At 37.3% G+C, this 21612-nt stretch overlaps 1 protein-coding gene across 11 annotated transcripts in view; it reads left to right on the top strand.

Moving 5' to 3' along the window:
• The window catches only part of PDE4D (phosphodiesterase 4D), a 586915-nt gene that overhangs the window by 513171 nt on the left and 52132 nt on the right, over positions 1-21612 (top strand). The window contains exon 1 of one of the 11 annotated variants that reach the window (XM_046905517.1): positions 13831-21470. The exons of the other annotated variants lie outside the window; for them this stretch is intronic. The gene's annotated coding sequence lies outside the window, so the exon portion shown is untranslated. Of the gene's footprint in view, positions 1-13830; positions 21471-21612 lie in introns of those variants that run through there. 11 annotated transcript variants of the gene reach the window in all.

Genomic DNA, 21612 nt, shown 5'->3' with positions numbered 1-21612 from the left:
AGGAACTTCTGGGTTTTTTTTTTTCTTAGAGGGTTAGCATTTATAGTGGAAGAGCTGCATTAAAAAATAAAATCCTATTAAATGTTAACTGAATCAGCTGTGGCAAATAATGAGCATGTATATTTCTCCACGAGCTCCATCTTACACAGCTTCCTAAGTGGTGAATGTGACGACCCTTTAAAACAGTGTCCTGTATGATATATATATATATTTAATTTGGCTGCTAAATATTTATCCTATGTTACTCAATTAAAAATACAAAGGCAGTAATGGAGGCAGCAAGGTCAGATGGACCTTCTGCGTAAATATATCAAAATAATAAAGATGTCAAAAACATTCTCAAACCCAGAGAAAATTTAAACATTTCATTGATATTTCCATCACTGCGGTAGTTCTGCTAACGTTTGGTCAAAATGTGTGTGAAAGCAGGATGACAGAAATGCAGCTGTGTCAGTTCAGAAGTTCATCTCACCTGTCCCTTTTTGCTGTCTTGATGGAAGTTGTCACTTTGGCCATGTAAGCCGCATCCCAGTGCTGTGCACAAACTACTCTCTGTCTTCTCACTTGAGCTCCAGAATTGTTCCTAAGTAGCTGTGCTCTTGTTACTCTTATTGTAATTGTGTTGATTTTTACAGCTTTCCTATTGCCTGAATGAAAGAAAATTAGGCAAGTTATGTACTTGTAGATGTTCCTTGAGCAGGTTATTACATGTACATCACAGGAGCTGTTTATTTTCTATATTTACTTGTGCAAGCCTGAACTATTAGGTTCTGCAAATCAGTGCTAACAGCATTAGAAGCAAAAGCAACAGTTTTTAAAGCCTGAAGTAATTTATACTTAATAGGAACAGTGATATCTAGGATCTTTTTGGCAGTATCGGGAGAAAAATTAGAAAGCCCTTGTCCCATCATTAACCATTTGCATAATTTAAGGTTCTTGGGTGACTTCATTTAAATAATAATACTGAATTGGCCAGTCCTGTCATGAAATCTTGCTCACCCTAGGTTTAAGGAAACTGAAGGAGTGAAAATGGCATGCTTACTTTATAGTTGTGCTTTTTGCTAGTCAGAGAAATACGTGCTTTTGGTAACAGCAGAACAGGATATGAAATAAAAGCATAGCATACAGATTTTGTAATAGCTCAGAAAATGTCCAACAATTAAAACTGTTAGTTATCCACTAAGTTGACTATAGAGAGATTGTTATAAAGGTCATATTTCTGCTTAGCTTGAAAATAAAATAATAAAACACTTTTTTTCCCCTTGATACTTTGTTTGAACAGTAAAAATGTGACTGAAAGGAAACATGAAATCAATATCTCTTTGTTCCATTAATATTATATTCACGGGGCTACGTTAACTGTAACAAAAATGTCCTTTTCTGTCAGCAAGTTCCAAAAGACAAAGCAGAAAAATAACAAGCAGCAAGAAAAAACAAAAAACTAAAACCACCACCACAGGAAAAAAATTGAAAATGCTACCACTTACAGAGTAATAGCTTCTAAAAATTTAATAATCATCCTGCTGTGGGTTCTGCTTTTGTTTGTTTCAGTGTTGAGGTGGTTTTTTTATTTGATTGTATGGGGAAGACACAGTCCTTTCTTGTGGACTTTGGACAAATGTATTTCCCTCCACTGCCTGTATCTTGTTTTCTTCGAGCCTGACATCAGACTGTGAGATGACATCATTACAAACCACTAATTAGAATTGTATTGTTGTTTACATTTGAACTTGGCACTCTCTTTGAAGATTACTGACATTATGTATCCTCTCCCTTCTGCTTTTAACTTTCTTACCGGAGGATGTTGGCTGACATTATTCTTTACCTCATTAGTGCCATAAGAGTTGCTATGGGGTTTTTAATTATCTTGCAGAAAGCTTTGGTTTGATAGGAATCTTTCAAAGTGTGAAAGAGGCATTGTATGGAATCAGAAAAGCATTTGTGTTGTAGTTTCTCCCTGTTCAGTTGCAGTTTTCTTAGAAAATAAATAAACAGATTTAACCTTCCACGAAAGCCTTAATTTGTACATCGTGTAGCTAAAGAACAAGGACTTGAAGTATAGTTTGTACTTTGGTGGGAATTTGTTTTCCAGTCTTTATTCAGAAGAAAGATTAAATAATTGAAATTGCAATCCATTTAAAGGAAATTTATACTTGGAGCAAAGGAGAGAATTAAATTTGGATTTAACACTACTCTGTTATCTTGTGGATTAATGGCAATTTCTAATTAAGCATTTGTGGACAGAAAGCATATATACTCCAGCAGACATAGCAGGGCAGATAGACTCAGTAAGACACAGTGGGACAGACTTAGTTGTGCAAGTGCACAGGTGCTAAACAACTTTCTGGTATCAGGTCTTTCAATGACTGCAAGGCAAGGTTTTGAATCTTGGCCTTCATCACTGACTGGCTTTACATGCTTTCTTGCTCTGAATGGGGTGAGTTTGGATGAGTGCTTCTACATGTTTACACACATTAGAGAGCTTTAACCATGTGTTTGTTGTTACACTTCTGTGCAGTGATGAAAATGCTAATCTGAATAGATCAGGCAATGCTCCTGAGTGGGATTTTATAAGGCAGAGTGGTGCAGTGAAATCCTCTGCAGTTTATGTCTAGGGGGTATAATCTGATGATCTGTGTAAAATCAAGAGGAAAATCCAGTAACAGAATTCTCACTAATGAATTGGGGACACAGGCTTGTAGTTTCTGTATAAAAAGAAACTGATGTTAAAGGTGCAAGGTAAACTATTTAATCATGAAAAATAATGAATGGAAGTAGTCTGAATTGTTTCTAATCATGATGATAACAAAAACTACCTGCTTTGGCATTAAAGTAGGTAAGAAACTGTGGGTGAATTTGAAAGTCTGTAAAAATGAACCTTAGTCTTGTTTTGGGGCAACACCAACTGTGAGGATTCAAGGACAGAGACATTTGTCACAGTGACCTATGGAGGATGTGATGCAAAATACAACATAGCTGGGCTAACCCAAAACAGCCCTTTTCTTATAGGCATCAGTGATCTGTAGGTTTCCCAAAGCACTTAAAATGTGAATTAGCAATTCTGGGGGCTGTGCTTTAGCTATGCCTTCGTATGTGTTATGTATAAGCATTATATATGTTACATATAAGCATTTGGAAGCTTATAATAGAACAATAAAACTTTCTACCTCTGACTTCTGACTGATTCAGGATGAGTTTTAGTTGACAGGAGCTGCATTTGTGGTGGATTAGCTGAGCATACTCCCTGGTCACACATTTAGGCCACATGCTTCGGTGTACTCTCATCCCATCAATCATCCCATTCCTGATGATGTGGTATATTATAGTAATACAGGCTTATATTTGAAGATCAAATTGGATGTTATAGCATGTGGCTGAAATGTGTCATCTGTTCTTCCTGAATTTACATATTAAAAAAATACTGTGAAAATGAGATACTTAACTTTTGTTTTCTTGAACTTCTCATGTCTTCATAGAACAACAGAGAAAATTCCTCTAGAAGTGCTTTAGTTTCAGCATTTTCTGTGTCACGTTTGGTTACATAGCCCAAGCATCTGAAGGTTTTTGCTATGCTGATTACTTTGATTAAAAGCTTATAAACTAGATGTCGTCATTTTTCGTTTTCTGCCCAAATTAATTGCACAGCCCCCTTTAACATTGGCACCAAGGTGCTTATTTTGTTTGCCAAAACTTTGGTTTTTTTTGAGGCCTGACGTAGGACTGCTGTGTGATGACTATTGTAAGCCATTAATTGCATTTATATCACCAAATTGTGACCTATGTTTGCACAAAGGCAACACAACAAGTATATCATATTCCCTCTGAATACTACAGAGATTGCATTTCTTCTCACAGAATTCTTTCAGACTTTCTTCCTTTTGCTTCACTGTTTTGCTAACAGTGAAGTTATTCTTATGATAAGCAAGCAGATCTTAATTCTTTAATTTGATTCCCTAGCTGCCTCAAGTGGAAAGCTCCTTTATTCTTATTTGTTACAGCAGATATAAATGGAACACTTGCTCCTTTCCCAAGCATAACATTTTGCTCATTTGGGTACATTAAAGACTGTCATTCAAATATCACAGCCCTTGGTGGTGCAGTGTTATGGAACACTTGAGTTAGATACATCTTTTATTTTCTCTTAGAGCTTGTCGTCACCACCATATTAAATTGAGCTGCAAGCCAGATTGTGCCCCGACGTGATTATTGTGTGACTTGAGCTGCAGGTCTAATTATGCCCCCCAAAGAATTTTCAAATTATGAAGAAAAATAGAAGATTTTGAAAATTAAATCATATCTAGGAATGTTCTTGTCACTTCTGAGGCAGAGTGAACCCCTTATAAAATCCTGGACAACATTCCATAAACCTGACTTCTAGTCACAGTTGTGGGACGAACAAGGTAGGTAGTATTGAGTTGGGCACCTTATTTTGCCTCTTTGTACTTCTGTGTATGTTGGAATATGGATATCTTAGATCATGAACTGTCTCTAGACTGATACACTACAGTTATTAGCTCTAGAGACGCAGGTTCGGTTGGAGTCGTGATTTTTTATAGTCTGTAATAAGTAGCTCCACTGACATCAACTAGTGACCAAACTTCTATAGGAATATGTAAGTAATTTCCATAAAAATTTATCTACTTGATTTTTTTTTTTCAGGTAATGTCCTCACTTTATTGCTCTATGGTATAGAATAGAGAGTTGTTATTAAACTTATCAGTCTATCCAAAGTGAATTTTAGCTGATCTTCTTTCTTGCAAAGTGCTACAATGATAACACTTCTGAGCAGATGAATGCTACTGTATTTGAAATCTTCTTTGGTCCAAAAGGTAGTATGTTTTTTTCCATTTGATCTTCATCTGCAAGTATTTAAAGGATTTATGACTGTGTTCTTTTGATGTGGCACAACTCCACACATAAATGATGGGGAGCTGGAAGGCGCAATGGGAGTGCTTGCCAAGAATAATTGGCTTCTGCATTGTGGAACAGGTCAACTATTGTGAGTATGGCAATATGTAATTTGGATGTGCTTTGTAGTTGAAAGTATTTTAGTAGTCCTCTGTGGCAAGCTGAGGGTCCTGTTGGCTTGCTTGTTTTAAGTTCATTAAACAAGCTACATGCAGCACTTGAGAAAATGATTGTAATTTTCAGCTATAGTCATGCATTTCTTTGAAATAGACGGAATTTAACCTGAACAGTTTTTCTGTCCATTTGCTTTTCTAATGATTGTCATATCCTGCCAGTTGTTCTTGTGATTTTCTGTTAAATCTAAAAAAATCCATTTGCTGGCGCATGCCGGTTGATGTCAAGAACAGTTGTGCATTGTTTGGCTTGCTTAAAAAAAATAAAATTAGATTTGATATCAGGTATTATTTATTAAACCTTAGCAATATTCTCGGAAACCGGTTTGCGCCATTCCAGATTCGTGATCTGTTGAATGTAGTGACCCAGGAATTCTTCGGTCAGCTTAATCTGTCTTCAAATAGATTAATCTATCTTGTCTTCAAAGAATTTTTATATCCCTCTCCTGATGTATACATATTCCTTTAGACTGTGTTCTCCTTCAACTCCAAGGGATGGGAGAGAAAGATTTTATTTCTATTTATACTGGGGGAAGAGCTCAAAGGCTTTAAAATACTTAGGTCTTTTACCTACCCACAGTCAAAGCTAGCAATTTTCTAAGCTATTGAAGTACCAACATCAAGCTATATTGTCAGCCCCACTTCAGCAGAGAGAAACTGCTGCAGCAGCCAAACAAGTGGTCTTTTTGCCCCTATTGCTCACACTAGCTTTTACTGAGATTACTTTGTACTTTATTTTAAGCACTTACATTTTTCTTGCACAATTTAATGCTCTACCAGTCCTCAGCCACTTGTCTAATCTCACAAGAAAATGTGGCCTGTCAAGTTTGCTTTAATAATTTGATATATTTATCTAGCTACTTACTTGTGAAATTGAATTCATTGTCTTAGCATGCTTTAGCACATTTGTGTAAACAGTGCAAGCCATTAGTCACATCCTCACAATCAGTAAATGAGTGTACTCTCATTAAAATCACTGGTATCTGCCTATTGATGAAGATGTAGCCCTTCTTCTTTTTGTACAATTTCCATTGCAGAGAAATACCATGGCTCAGAGGATAGGGTGTTAGGATTTTACCTGTGAGTCTAATATTCTTCTTGCCTTAAAAAAGCAAATGCCATTTTTTTTTACACTACACTAAATGGAATTTACAGTGGAACACTGTTCTATGTTTAAGGTTAAAACAAGTTACAAAATCAGTTGAGATAAGGATGTGCCTTACTGTTTTACATTAGTTATGTTAAAGAGGTTGAGAAAATTTGCCTAATAATCAAAGCTTGATTTAGTATTTTTTAGGGTAGAAGGTTCGGCCACTTTGCTTATATCAGCTTGCTACGAGGTTAATTGTGTTTTAACAAATTAAAATGTTCCTTTTGAAATTATCAATGAGGAATGTTGCAAGTCTAAAACTCTCAACAAAGGTACCGTGTACCATTCTTCAGATGGTACAAGAAGCTGGCAAATGTACACTGTACACTGCATTTCTCATGGGAAGTTTTCCTAAAGTAGTCCTTCAAAAAGAAAAGGGAAGAGTTATGTGCAAACAGCACTAACATTACGTGCTTAGTGAATAGCGATTGTTGAAAAACCTTAACAAAAAAAGGTCATTTCAGATGTAAACAAGTTGTGATACATAGTAGCACCTTAACTTTCAAATCCTAAGATGAGAAAATACAAACAGCACTGCCGTTTTGCCGCTGCTGCTAATCATTCCTTATAACACCACTGACAATTTGTTCTGGAGAGGTTCTTCAGTGAAATTTTGATCTGTTGCAATCAGTGTGACTTTTGCCCCTGAATTCATTAGAGGTGAGGCTTTGCTGTGTTTTTCCTCTGAAAAGTTTTATGTCCTTTTCAGTTAGGACTTCTTCCCTTTTTCTGCTTGTTTCCTTCTGAAAAGTTCATTCTCTCATTCTGGAATCTGGTCAGGTTGCAGATCTGTCCTTGTTTTATAGCTAATCTTATTCTTTTTCAAAATTAGCTCATATATACTTCATTGCATTTCATTATCTTCAACAGTTACTTTGAAAACAATTAAACAGAATGTTTGTGATAAACTGTATTTGACATTTTGTGTCCCCTCCTCTGGGAGACTTTCCTCCAGTATCATACAGGAAGCTTGGTATGAATGCTACCATCAGAAACAACTGGTAGTTCTTTTAAGGACTTTTACAGAATCACAGGAAGGCTGAGGTTGTCAGGGTCCTCTGCAAGTCCAGTCAAATTCCCTGCTTTAGTAGTGTCATGTAGAGCATGTTGCTCAGGACCATGTCAACTCCGTACTTAATTGACATAGCATGAGTTGCACAGGTACACAGTAGAGACTAAGCAGGCAGAAAGTAAAGGGCCCACATGTGCTTTGGGGCTTCTCACTTTGTCTTTCAGTAGTACAGCAACAGTTGGTCTCTCTTCATGATTTGCATGTGCTTCCTTTGCAATCCAAAAACATTTGTTATTTGTATTTGTCTCTTGCTGGAAGAATGTCATTCACCCATCCTATTTTACTTTTTCATAATCTATATTTTCATTGTCTTTGTGCGTCATATTAAAATGTACCTATAAGTTCATGCAGTTGTTGAATTTAAACTGTTGCTTTCCTGTTCCACTTTACTCAGTCTCTCTCCTCTGAAAAATTGGCATTAATGCATTTTTGTCCAAGTTAAAAAATGAACCTAAGTCCCTAAAATATAAATGAGATGCATATCAAAAATTTGTTTTCTCTTAACTTGAAACTTCCCATAGTTGAATGTTAAATGAAAGTATGGTAAATTGTCTGTTCTCTCTTGGCAAAATTTGAAGGACTTGTGTTTCACTTACATGAGCTGACTTCCTCAGTAACCTGTGAAGGAGTTCTGCTACACTCAGATATTAATGTCCTTACTACAGGAGGAGAAAGGAGTGTTGGTTGCCAGAACTCAAGAAGTCTTTGTTTTGCTTTTAAAACATAGTCACTGGAAATACTGAAGTCTACAGTATATTTTGTTAATGGAACTAGAACTATTACCATTACTCATATTTTGTTTTAAAACAAAACCAACCAAACAAAAAAACCTTTTAGATGACTTTCATAACTCAATTTTGTTTTTACTTTTTAACATCGCATCGTATTGTGGCTTTTTTTTCCATTTCTGCTTTGATTTTTACTTATAAACAATCCTTCATCTGTTGTATTTTACTCTGCAAAGATCTATTGTCTGAAACATGAGTATACACACTTTGCATTATTTTGTGTTATGCCTCTGGGACTGGAGCAAGAGCTGTGAAGGACAAGAACATCTCACCAACAGCCTCTCAGTAACTGCTGGGAGACTCTTAGAGTGATTCCTCTCTGCCTTTTACTGATGATTTTGAAAGAACAAGTACTTCTTTTCAGTTTATTCTTTCTGTCAGATGAGAAGATTCTTTAGAATTTCCATTCACTCCTGCCATAAATTTGAACTTGAGTTAGGTATTTGGGTTTTCTGTTTAAAATAAAGGCTGTATTTCAAACAATGGTTATACCATCTGTTCTTTACCACTGGTTCTTGGCCTCTTAGCACCAGCACCACAAAAATGGCTTGGGCGGTCAGTTTCGTACAGAAAGTACAGCCAGCTTCTGCATTTTCTCCTATCTCTTGCTTGCAAGACTTGTATCATTACTGCACATTTTCAACAGTAAATGCAATAGGACATGGAGAAAATATCTTCCTAGAAATTTCTCTTTAAAAATGATTATACAATGCTATTACTGAGTGCCGTATTTTCCTATGTTTGCCGTTACCATATTTTATCAGCTTGTAAATAAAAAGATCACTTTTCCTCCTAACTACCTTCTTTTCTGGTGAGGGAAGTCTTTGTGAGAGCTGAGAGTTAAGTCAGGCACCTCCTGTGTGTGTATCAACCCCACAGTCAATATTGTCACAGCAGTAGGCATGTTCATGTGGGGTACAGAAACCAGACACTGATAACAGGAATAAAGGGAAAAAAAAATGAAAACAGAAAGAAACACTTAATCAGAATTGTCATTATCTTCATTTGGCAAAAAATAAAAAGAACTATTCAGACTCCATCCTGGTGAATAGATTTCTTCATGTCTAATTGATGCAACTACTAGTGGAGCTGTTTCCTACCAAAGTATAGCCCTCCTCTCCTTCACAGCTTCTTTGTGGTCCACGTGAAGCGAGCACGCTCTCCATGACTTGGTACAGTAATGGCATTAAGATTTACCCTTTAGCTGCTGACTTGTTTTCAAGAAACTTGCCAGAATTTTGCAGTCATGTTTGAGATGTTTACACCTTTGTTACGTTTCCTTCAGTTTGAACAAAAGATTTAAATATAGGCAGACATCCATAGGGTAACTAAAAGCAAAAGTATTTTGTGAATTCTTTCCACTTGTTTGTACTAGAACAATGTGTGTCTTTGAATATAGCCAAAGGGCTGGTGTTCTCGGAAAGTTTCTTTTCCTCATTTCCTCTTTTTCACTCTTTTCTCTCCTTTTTTTTTTTTTCTTTCTTCCTTTTTTTTTTTTTTTTTTTTTTTTTTTGTGATACGTAGAAAGATACTTTGAATTTTTTAGGTAATTCTACTGAAAAAGTGAAGGTTTTCACTCTTTTCATGAAGCCTCGGATGTAAACAAGGATTACTTTAACAATAGAGATAAATTATGCAAGAGATAACTTTTTTTTCTTGTGTATTTCCTGAATAAATGGAAATACAATAAAGTGTACTGGTCAGAAATGTTATGGGGTTGCAGGAATAACATTGTAGGAAAGTCACCAAATATTCAGTGTGTCATCTTGTAAGAAATAACTATTTTTCAGTTTAATGTTTTAATAATTAGAGTAACCAGCGGAGTTGTTCTTAAGCTGAATTCAGTCTAAATACACTTAAGAGCACCACAAGTCTTACTTTGATTTCTAAGTTAAGTTTTCAGGGAAATGTCACTATTTAAGTCCACAGGCAGATGTCCTCTTTCAGATTCCTGTCACAGAGGTTACTACGGGCTGCTAAAAGTTACTACCCAAATTTATCTCGCCGTGAAGTATTGTCTGTGTGTGCTTCCTAATATGGTCCAGACAAAATCAGCTAATTCAGCTCAGATCAGCAATTTTAACTGTTTGAGCTGCCTTAGCTCTTTTTCCTTCAACCTTTTTATTTTTTTTGTCAGCAATCTAGTGACATTAGTAACTTACAGCAAGGAGCTGTCACTAGTTAGACATGAAATGAGATGGTAGATTTGAGCACTCAGTGATTTAATACAGGCTTCAGATGAAGAAATGTGTTCAAGTGAGTAAAAAGTTTTACTGCATCTAAGAGAGGTCTGTGAAAGTATGGCCAGTATAGAAAAGATTAATGTTGTATTATTATCACATAAGTAATACAACAAAGATTGCTGGTGAATTAATAGTAATGAACAAATAATTAAAAAATGGAAAATGCCAATGAAACTACAATAAATGCAGGTTTGTGAGAATCCTTAGCAATGACTTACTCTTGAAAGCCGTCTGCAGTGCCACTTTTTAAGAGGCTTTTTCCTGTTTTATCAAATTGTCTTGTTCACAAGAAGTAAAGAATCACAGAATTGCAGAATTGTAGGGGTTGGAAGGGACCTCTGGAGATCATCGAGTTACCTGAGCACCGTATCATAGTGATCCTTCCATAATATGGAAAGTTTCTAGAGAAATTATGGGAAAAAAAACAACTGGTGAATACGTAACGCTGTTATGCCCAAGCATGGTATCACTTGCTCTATCAAACTACATACACAATTCTAGTTAATTTAAAACTAGCAAAATTGCTATGAAGGGACAACCAGTGCTTTGGAAACTGGTTCTAACTGATGACTAAGCAGTCTTTGCTAAGCAAACCAAAGCCATTTTACAAGAAGCTGTGAACATGTAGAGTCTCACAGGAAGCTTAGAGTCCTCTTTGGCCAGCCCAGCACAGCTCATTCAGGGACACACAACTGCAGAAGATGCTGCTGAGTTGACAGTTGGAGTCCTTTCTTCTACATCGGCACCATGCTGCAGTAGTTGGTGCTAGGTGGCTAGATTTTAGCTGGCTAGCGGTTTAAAATAGGAGGATGTATTTGTCAAGATACGTAGTTGGTGTTTGTAGATGTGGCTTGCTTCTGGAAAAGTTTTCATGGCTAAATAGCTCTAGTGGTTTCAGATAGGTGCTGTAGTCTATATAGCATCTTGTTATCAGTTGCACAGTACACTGGGCTAATCTGTAAGTGCCATGGCACTCCTTTGTGCCAGTGTTGAGCAAAATGAATGTAATCTAAATGGATATAATGTAGATATGATTTGCTAATCCAGGCTTGTGCCACGAGAGGAAGGTACTGTATAAAAGTTCTTGTTAAATTCATCACAATCATTTATTTTAAAAGAAATGCAATTTCCCCCTTTCAAAATTAATAATGGCCTTTTGCAAGTTGCTTTAAAATTAAAATCAAGAGGTGCACAGCACTATTGTCAAGGACTCACTGAGAAGCGCAGCAGTCAAAACAGGCATGGATGACCCTGGGCAACCAACACTGATTGTTTTTTAATTTTCATCCAGAATTAGTCTTTATTAAGGTCAAGCTTGCCATAGCAAATGTTTACAAATATTATTATTGTAAATGTTCAAAATTATGAATTTTCCCCTAAACTACTACTGGCAAATTCTCTTTAATTATTGGCAAAATGCTTATACTTTTAGAGAGATTATTATTAGTAGGTTGTTAGAATAGGATAAAGAGGATAAAGCATGTACACTACATCTAAATGAGGAAAAAATATGTTTTTTTTTTTTTTTTTTTTTTCTTTTCCCCATCACAGCAGAAAATATCTTCAGTTCACAACTGAAGATATTTTCTTCGAAACTGTGAAATTCTCCTTGCTGGCAGAAAATCACAGATTGCTTTTACCAGATCACCCAGATCGGGACAACTGATAATTCTATGATGGCAGTGTCTGTATCTTCCTGTTGCCTTCATATTTACACTTTGAGTTGCAGAAATGTAATGGTTTTGCTCTTAAAATACAAGGATTGTAGATTTCTGCTTAGTTTTGTGTTCTGGAAGAGGAAGTGCAGTTCTTGTGTAGGGTATTGGGACAGAGCTATAAGATCTATTTACAGGTATGTACATAAAGAAGAGAGAGAGAACCCACAGTGAAAATAGTTATTCATGTTTCTGTAGGTTTATTCCAGTATTTCATTTAACATCCATATAGATGAGAAACTCTCGAAGAACTAGTGTTTTAAAATTGGAGCAGCTGTAGATCACATGGTAAAAGATATCCTGGAAAAGATTAGTAGCAAACTTCATTTTCCAAAGAAAAATAATAACCTGTTGATTTGTTGAAATTTACTCTTTGCGTAGATGAGTGTGGTAGGACTAAGCACAGTCAGCTTTTAATGACAAATTGAGTCACAAAGTCTAGATCTTTATTCCACAGTGCTCCTTCCTGCTCTTTGGAAGTCAAACATTTTGAGAAACAAGCTTTTGATTCTTCCACTTGCCAAATTTCCTTTTGCAACAACAATGAGGAACCATTAGTGTTCCTTCATTCTCACCTGGTCATCACTAGGAAACCTGTGGCAATCCCAGATCCATTAGCCCAGTGTAGCTAATTACCTTCAGAGGTACAGAAATCTTACTGTTTTTTGTTGTTAGAAAACATAATTTTCAAAACCTCTAATTTTTTTTTGAATTTTACAAACATCAGAGAAAAAATTTTGAGCCCTTATAGAGAGCATAATAAGACGAGCACTACAAGGCCATTCCCAGGCTGAAGTACCTCCCCATCCAGGTTATCAGGGAAGGATCACAGACAAAGCAGTTGAAGTATGCATCTCAGCATCGACTCTTGGAGCTGCTCTACTTGTATAAATAAATAAAGCATTGAACCACAGAGATATACTGATCATTTGCAGGGCTAGTAGGCGAAAAGCTTCCTCTTTGTTCTGTATCCATACTAGAAGGGCTTCAGCAGAAAGAAACTGAGACCCACCTTGAATCTAGTCAACAATCCTGCATTCAGGATACTTGTACTGGATGTAGGAAACTGTACAACATTTTGAGCCTTGTCTGTTTCAGGACAGTTGCATAATGATCAAACTGTTAGATATTTTACAGTAAGAATTTATGTTATTTCGTTTTAGAAAAAAACGAAAAATAAAACTTTGAACCACTTTGTTGTCACTGTTCTGCAGAGCAGGATTTATAGGATGTTTTTTTGAAATCTGAAAAATTTTAAGGAATTAAAAAAATTTCTTATCAATTCTCCTTTGGATCTGTACCCATAGGAGGTGAAAAGAACACGCTGAGCAATCTTCCTCAGTACATAAACCCCATACTCAGATATATTAATGATTAGAGTTATGTATTTTGCCGTCACACTGTATTTATTACTCTGCTTTCAATCTCTTCATCTGCCTAAAAGGTGGGGGCAGAGATCATCAGAGAACTGATGGAAGACTGTGACACCACTTCAAACAGTGCTGAACAGTTGGCTCAGGGCTTTTTCTAAAAGAAAAGAAAAAGGGAAAAAATTCCTTCCTTGGGTTTCAGGGAAATTAACTGTTAATGAATATTGTGAAAGAGCTGAAATTTGCTGTAAGGGAAAGACTGACAAAGTATTTGTCAAGTTTTCAGCTTGACGCATGGAGGAGCAGGTTGAGCTGTCTTGTGGTTTTTCTGGATGACGTTTGTCCATTGCATACCTGTCATCCAAAACAAACTTGCTCCCAGCCTAGCATTTTCACAGCATCAAAAACAGTGACTGATACTTTCAGGGTCATCTTGAGGGTTGGTAGCCTCTGGGATAATTTCCTTAGACATTATGACACAGAAATGTAGCAGAAAGCATGATTGACTCATTGTCCAGTATAAAGAAACTGCATGACTAACATAGTCCATTCAGTTCAAACTGTAGGTTTCTTATCTATGACACAAAGGTAGAAACATTTATGGGTATCTGACTTTCAGGGGAGTGTTTTCTTCCGCAAAAAACAAATAAACCGGGAGAAACATTATTATCCTAAAAACAGCATAAATAGGAAGTGAGTTTATGCTTAAAAAAATCGTGAGAGAAGACAGGCTTGATGGCTTTTCATCATCTATTATATAAATAGCACCTAATCCTGAATGAGCTCTGGGCACTTGTAATATTTTAAATATACTAATAAGCAATGACAATAAACCAAAAGAGATTAGACGAACATTTAATATAATAGTAAACATTCTGCTAGAATTGGAATGTTACAGGAGACAGCAGATGCAGCAGGTGACCAGCAGGTTTTATTGAGTAAGGATCTGATTCAGCACATACTCATTGGGAATAATTCACCATACAGACAGGAAGTTCATTTTTCTGTTATCTTTAGAAGGGCACAAGAGTCCACTGATACAAAGCATGCTGCTAGCCCACGTGCTGATTCAGATGGCACTTGACTTGAGAGGGAGGATTTAAGAACTAAATAAATATTGAAGCTGAATGAGATGTTTATTGGTTGCCTGTGTTCTTGGTTCGTGGAAGAGTGTGGAAGTGTAGCCATTTGTCCCTTGTAAACACAGCCCAGCTGATTGCCTACGAAGAGAAGGAGAACAGTTTATAAAAGGGAAGGAAGAAAACTAATCCCTGCTACTGCCCTTTCTGCTGCTTTGAGGAGTGAAGCTGTAGTTGTGTCTTCTACTTCTCTATTTGCTTTACTGAAAAGACAGCAGGATTCCTACTGCCTAACTGGGGCAAGACTAAGAGGTTTTCTCTCTCCTGCATCTCCAGGGCCCTGTAATGCCCTGATAAAGCGTAGACTCCAGCTGCTCTCTCTCACCATCAGTTCATTTAGTTTATCTTATCAATACTATGCAAATCTGGTTCAAATTAGAATTACCACCAGCATTTTTTTTTTTTTTAGCATTTTTTCCTTAGGAAAAAAAACAACAACGACAACAAAAAACCCAAAAGATACGTATTAACTTTTGAAATAACTGACCCCTGGTAGCTAAGTCTGATAGCAAGGTAGTGATTTACCAAGTTTATTTAATGTAATGTGCAAATGGGCAACTAATGCAGGACCCTACTAGCAGTGCCTTTTAAGAAAAAAAAAAAAAAAAAGCAGTTTGAGGATACTTCTTGGTAGACACCAGAGAATCTGCATGGAAAAGAGCCATTGTGAATGTTAGAGTTCTTGGAAAGCTTTCACTCAGCTTTCTTATTTTATCAGACACTGGGAATTCTATTGGGGTTTCTTTGGCAAGTCCAGCTGAAGCTTTTTCCAAATTTTGGCATTTATAATTTTTAAGATAGTGTGAGCTTAGTCTGCACCCGTAGGTGTTGTTAAGTATCAGCCAGGGGACACAAAAGCTTAGGAAAACAGGCTTTGCTAGATCTGATAAACACAGACATCTCTATTTTTATTTTATTCTGTGGTGATTTCTGAGTAGACACTTTCTTTTGAAAAAGAAACATGGATTCTTAAATTCTTTCCCAAGATAAGGCTTCGAGATTACAAATTTCAGCTCATTCAAAATAAATTTCAATTGGTAATAAGAATTCTGTGATGGCACAGGTCTTAGAGCTATTGGAATCTCAGGCAAAACCATCAGCAATCAGCTTAAAAGTGGTCTGTGGTTTTTAATGGGCTCATATCTTATTTTTTGTTTGTTTGTTTTGTTTTGGCTTGATTTGGCTTGGTTTGTTGTTGTTGTTTTTGACAAAAACTCAAGCTATTCTTTTGTGAGCTGATTACGTGCTCTAAGGAAGCAGGAAATCAGAATTGTTAGTACATCTTTTTGACAGTGAAGTTTTCCATGCATAAGTGCAGCAATTTGTATTTCACATTGTTTTCATCCTTATGCCAAGGATAATCTAGAAGAGTTGAGCACGTCAGAAAAATGTTCACGAGGACAATGTAATATACTTTGATCTCTACTGCTAGGATCAGACACTGCTATAGAAAAGCAAACATGGGAGTGTGACATCTTGAATCACACATTTTTTGTCAAAATGGCTTTTATTTTCTCAACTGCTAATTTAATTTTGTTCTGCCTTGAAAATCTGTCCCTTCTCTCATTATGCTGAAACAACAGCAGTACAGTACTCACATACAAACTGTAGGGGAAACTGATACTGAGGAACCAGCACCTAAGATTTCCTATGAGACAAGAAATAGGACTTGAAAACAGCCTGGAAAATAAACCCAGTACTGGACTCAGTGTCCAAGAGTCCTAGAATGAACCCAATTACAACTCAGGGGAAAAGAAAGAAATTTTTAAAGGTACAGACTTTTTCTCAAAACGTAGTATGTTCATAAAAAAGAAAACAATAAAAATGCATGCCAGGGGTGTTTTGCTGCAATGCTACTTGAAAACATCAGACAAGCTTTCCTCTTTATTTTGAGCAAGGTTTGTTGCTTTTTGAGAGGGCTTGCGTCTTTTGCTAGCGAGCAAGTGTTCTTTTGGCAGGTTCTTATAGACAGTGCAGAACTGTAGGAACATTTTTGTCCTATTAGTAGGAAGATATGATCCTTTGCTAAGAGCGGCTAGAGGGGAGAAGGGCACTAGGAAGGGATGTACAGTAGCAGAAGTTCATTTGGCCTTGTGGGATTTTTGATAAAAGCTAGAAGTTGAAGCAGACGTTCACACTGCAAACATTTTGATGCACTCTATCATTAAAGCAGTAAATTATTGTAATATGGTGTATATATTAAGTTCTCTTGCTTGGCTTCAATGAAAGGATGTTTTTTTCTGATAGTCTGCTGTATTACTCTGGCATTGCAAGATTGTACCTTGGGATGAATTTGCAAATAATTAATGCAGAAATACTTAGAGACTCCACCACAAATTATACCAGTATGAGTGACTTAGTTCCAACACTTCTCCCAAGAAGCAAACTAAATATTTAACAGAAAAAAAAAAAAAAGTAAAAAAAAAAACCACTGAAAGTAAAATCCCCATCTCCATGCAGTGGAACTGAACTTCATAGTGAGCATCTGATTATGTTGCTCTCCTATATTTTTTTTAAGAGTCAAAGATGTCTTATTTACTCTGAACTACTTACCTGATTTTGTAAGAATGTAATTGTCTTATGCTTTTGTTCCTGAAATGTGCAGTGTAGGGCATAAATAGATTGTTACATAGCAAACATGAAGTTCTTGCAAACATGAAGGACACCATGAGGCAAAGACAAGAAATTGGCTAAAAAGCACTTTTTTGCCCTATGGAAATAGAAGTGATAATTCCTTTATGCCCTCATTTAATCTGTGTTTTCTTTTTTCCATGTGCTTCTCTATATTTAGTTTTGTTTTTATGATAAAGTAGCCATGTGCATTGACAAGCTTTGCACAACTGGACTTTATCATTTTGTTACTGTTATTTCTTGGAGGTCACAGCATTTTCTGTTCAAGAAGACAGACTGGCTTCCATAGCTAAAGGCAGAAGCTACTGACATTGTGTAAAGCATGTACTGGGATAGCCCTACAGCTCATTGTACTCTGAAGGACTAGTCCTCATCCTCAAGGCACAGTCTGTCTGTCTGTGTGTAAGGCTACTAACCAGTACAAAGGATTTTTCTTCACTAGAATGGAAACTTGGAGACATTCCTGGCATGGAAGAAAGTGAGTGTTCAGAGTGGAAGCATCAAAAAAGCTTCTGATAAATCTTCTGCAGCTGAGTTGTCTGCCCAGATTCTCTTTCCTAAATCTGATGAAGAGTATTCTGTCTTACTCGTGATAGTGAGGGGATACATTCAGGTTTCTTGTTGCTGAATAAAAATATCCTTCATAATCTCATTTGGTCAACAACATGATTGTATGTGAACACTCCACAAAGAAAGCTTTTGAGTCACAGTAAAAATTTCTCAGTAATACCTAAACACAACTTTTTTTTTTTTTTTTAATTCAGTTCCGAAATGGGTGTCTATGAAAACAGATGCAATTTCTATGCTGAGTCAGTGTTAATATGGCTAAGTATAACATAGGAAGGAACCAACATTGACTAAAACGTCAAAGAAACTTCAATATATAGGTCATCAGTTAAGGCTACTAACATCCTCATTTACAGAAAAATTCATACTTCAAACCAGAGAATTTGTTTTTCTCCTTAAATGCTGTAGTGATAAGAGAAACTGAAATCCTTGGCCCCGTAATTCTGTTGCTCCAAATTTCAATCTTACACTATGCAGAAGATCAGGAAGATGGTCAGCAAGTTCAGGTAAGCTGTTGAGGGTCTGAGTCTAATGGAAGATCTTCAGCTTGTCATTATTTAGAATAGTCTGGAGGTTTTCAGAGTTTCTGCCAGCATCCTCAAAAGACAATACATGTGCTGAACCCGTCTGGAGCATGCCACTGCTTGGCTGCAACCATGTCTTACCCCCTGGATGCTCTTGTTTTAAGGCAACACAGTAGTCGATGCCCTGGGCTGCGTGCTTGCTGAGTCAACTCTTTTCCAGCCTCTTAGCATCACTCAATCCCAACTGATCAGACAACAAAGAAGAATCTGTACTTATGTTTTCCTAGTGCTGTGCTGAAATTATTTAAAGTACTGAGAAGGTTACTATAAGTGCACTTGAATTCGTAGAAAAATGCAGCTTTGCTTTTTGTTCTCTAGGAGTGTAAGTATGCTGTATATGGAAACCACGATGAAATGTTTAATGAAGAGGACATCATTCCTAATATGTATAATAGGGTAATTTTCCCAGAAGTAGTAGTTCCTGAAGATCATCAACAAAAGCACAGCTATTTCTGGTGTTGTATTAGGACCTGTGCTAAGAATCAAGTCTTCTACAAAAGCAGACAGTGGAGCATCCTTTCTAAAAAAGATGTTTGTACAGCATCACATGCTTATGTCTGATCTTCTTTTTGCTAGACTCTAGACTTTTTTTTTTTTTTTTTAGCTGTGTACGATATTGAAAGTTACATGTGGTGGGATTGTTTGAATTAATCTGTGAACTGTAAAGAGAACATTTGCTGCCACTTCCTTTTTTTCTGAAAGCATACAAGAAGTAGCATGCAAATTTTTAAAGCAAGTGCTGCTAAACTGTGTTTCTCCCCCTTATTAAGGCCTAATTAATTGCAATTAGAACTTTTGAAATGTCCAAAAATTGTCACTTACTATAAGGTTAATGCTTGATCGTGTGCCTATGCCAAAAAAAAAAAAAAAAAAAAAAAAAAACCCAAAAAAACAAACCACTAAAAAACTGATCAGTGTATCAGTCCTGCCTGGAAGTGAGTTAAGGGTGCTTCCCTAGAGGTAACAGAGAGGTCAGAAACAATGTTGTGAGGCAGTCGAGAGTGCATGGGTGATGACTTTTTAATTATTTTTAGCATAGCGGTGACGAGGTGTTGTACTTGAAAAGCTGTTAACCTAGACAACTTTTTCCACCATGGTGTGTAACAACAACAGTGCAGGCCTTGATTAGAGCTTCAGGACTGTTTAGGAAATCTTTCCTTATGGTTCTGCTCTTCAGAACTGCTGGAGCAGAGGGGGATTCTTGTTTGATGAGGACTTCCATCATTGTTTAGAGTTCCTTTCACACTTGTGAATATGGCCATCAGCTCAGTAGGCTGTGAGAAAGTTCTTGGGTGACAGGACTGCCTTGTGGGCAATGCATTCTGGCCCAAAAAGGGGGCCAGATTCTGGATATGTTGGGAAGGTGGGCACTATGTAAAGATTCCTAAATGCAAAGTGCTGTTGTAAATATATGTTGCTACATCTTGTTACTAAGAAGAAGTTTAAGCTTAAAAATAAATAACAAACTCTGCATTTTATTACTTCTGCCTAATCATGGTATCCTTCAAATTCATTCTGTTGCTTTCATATTCTTTGGAAAAATCTCTCTGTTAGTCTTAAGAAAAGATAATACTAACTTGCGAAGAAAAACATGAGTTTCCCAATGTCTGATTTTCAAGAACTGCTGAAGGTCAGGCCGCAGGCTAGCAGCAAAATAACTTTGTACAGATTCATTTTACCTCACTTCATTATGTGTGTTATCCTCAATGAAATCATTGTATAAGGTCATCAGATAACTATGCATATGTTAACTTCCTCTCTGCTTCATCAAAAGCATTTAACACAACACACTCACAAACATACTGTAAACAAAGTGATTTCTGTTTCCAATATGGATCTTGATGAAATCTGCACTGTGAGATCAATGCCAGCCAACTTCAAGAACAAGCTGCAGTTGCCACTCTTTAAAAATAATGTACAAAGTGTGTGAGTTGTGGTGTCTGCTGCACTGCAGGCACTCACACATTCCCTTTTGATGGATAAACGTTCTGGGAAATCCTGACTTTATGTGCCAATTTTTTTTAGATTAGATGTAGCAATTATAGTAAGCATTAGACGTTTAAAATACAGTATCCACAATTCAGTGGGAATGGGGTTTGGTGCATATCAGCGTCTTGTTTGCTGAGGTGACAGATTAACCATGGTGTGGGCAAACACTGTAGCGTTTCCCTTAAATGCTTCTGCCAGTTAATGTCAATCCAATTGAGACTTATCCTTTTGCCAAAAGGGAATGGACATTATTCAAAATTCTGAGGTGTTTTTGAACCAGCCCACAGTTATGCAAAGTTCAACAGCTTTGAAGGAACCCAAGGGTCTGGAGCGTGAGCTGTGCAATGTAAAAGGTTACAAATCTGGTATCCCAGATGTTGAATAGTAATGCACTCATCTATTGGTAACTAATTCATGCTGGAATGTATTATTTTAAAAGGAGTTTTAATTAATTTGCTTCCCAGATTTGTTTTACATTTGGGAATGGGGGTAGGTGAGGTGAGGGGGGGGGAGTTAATTTGGTGTGAAACAAGTCGTTATTTTAGGTGGGAATAACCAGCCCACTGGAGAAATATTTCTCTGCCTTGCCTTGGAGGTGCGTTTGCATGTAGCTGGTCCAGCAGCATGCCAGGAGTTTCAGATCTGGATGTTGCAGACACAGAACACGGCAGTGTGCCTGGTCTGAAATGTGCTCAGCTCTCTGCTCAGTGCGGAGGAGCATCTTCTTATGCTGCATCATAGGAAGCAAGCAGCTGTGCTGTGTAGCTGTGTAGGTGAGGTTGCATTGTAGTTGAGGATTGGTGGAAGAATTGTAGATACCTCCAGATCTGCTGCTGAGGGAGGCAGTCTTCCCCTTTGTGCAACATCTGTGAGTTTTAAGAAGTTAGCTGCAACGTGAAATACAGCTGTCGTGATCAAACCTCCTTACCGTTGTTGGGTCCACCTCCAAAACTTTCACCAAACATACAGCCCACATTGCACGCATACACGCAGACAGACAGGCTGGTGGGCTGGAGCAAACGCTCCTGCAGTATTTGAGCACCCTTCGGCACCTCGCTGCTGGGCAGAACGCTCACGCTGATTTTCGCGCTTCCTCGCGCTCTCTCCAAGTTGACCAATTAATCAGTCAAGACATCCCCAGGTGACAAACATCACCGCTTCTCACTACCGGCGGCACGGACCACCTGCGGGGGTCCATCTGCGCCTTGCCGCGGGGTGACCGAGGCAGGAAGCGGTGATTCAGCCCGCCCGCGCCTCCCCACCCGCGAGCCGTGCCTGGGACG

This window comes from Gallus gallus, chromosome Z (assembly GCF_016699485.2).
Source record: "Gallus gallus isolate bGalGal1 chromosome Z, bGalGal1.mat.broiler.GRCg7b, whole genome shotgun sequence".
NCBI lineage: Eukaryota > Metazoa > Chordata > Aves > Galliformes > Phasianidae > Gallus > Gallus gallus.
Note: the sequence above shows the minus strand (reverse complement) of the source record. Positions and strands in the feature narration are given on the sequence as shown.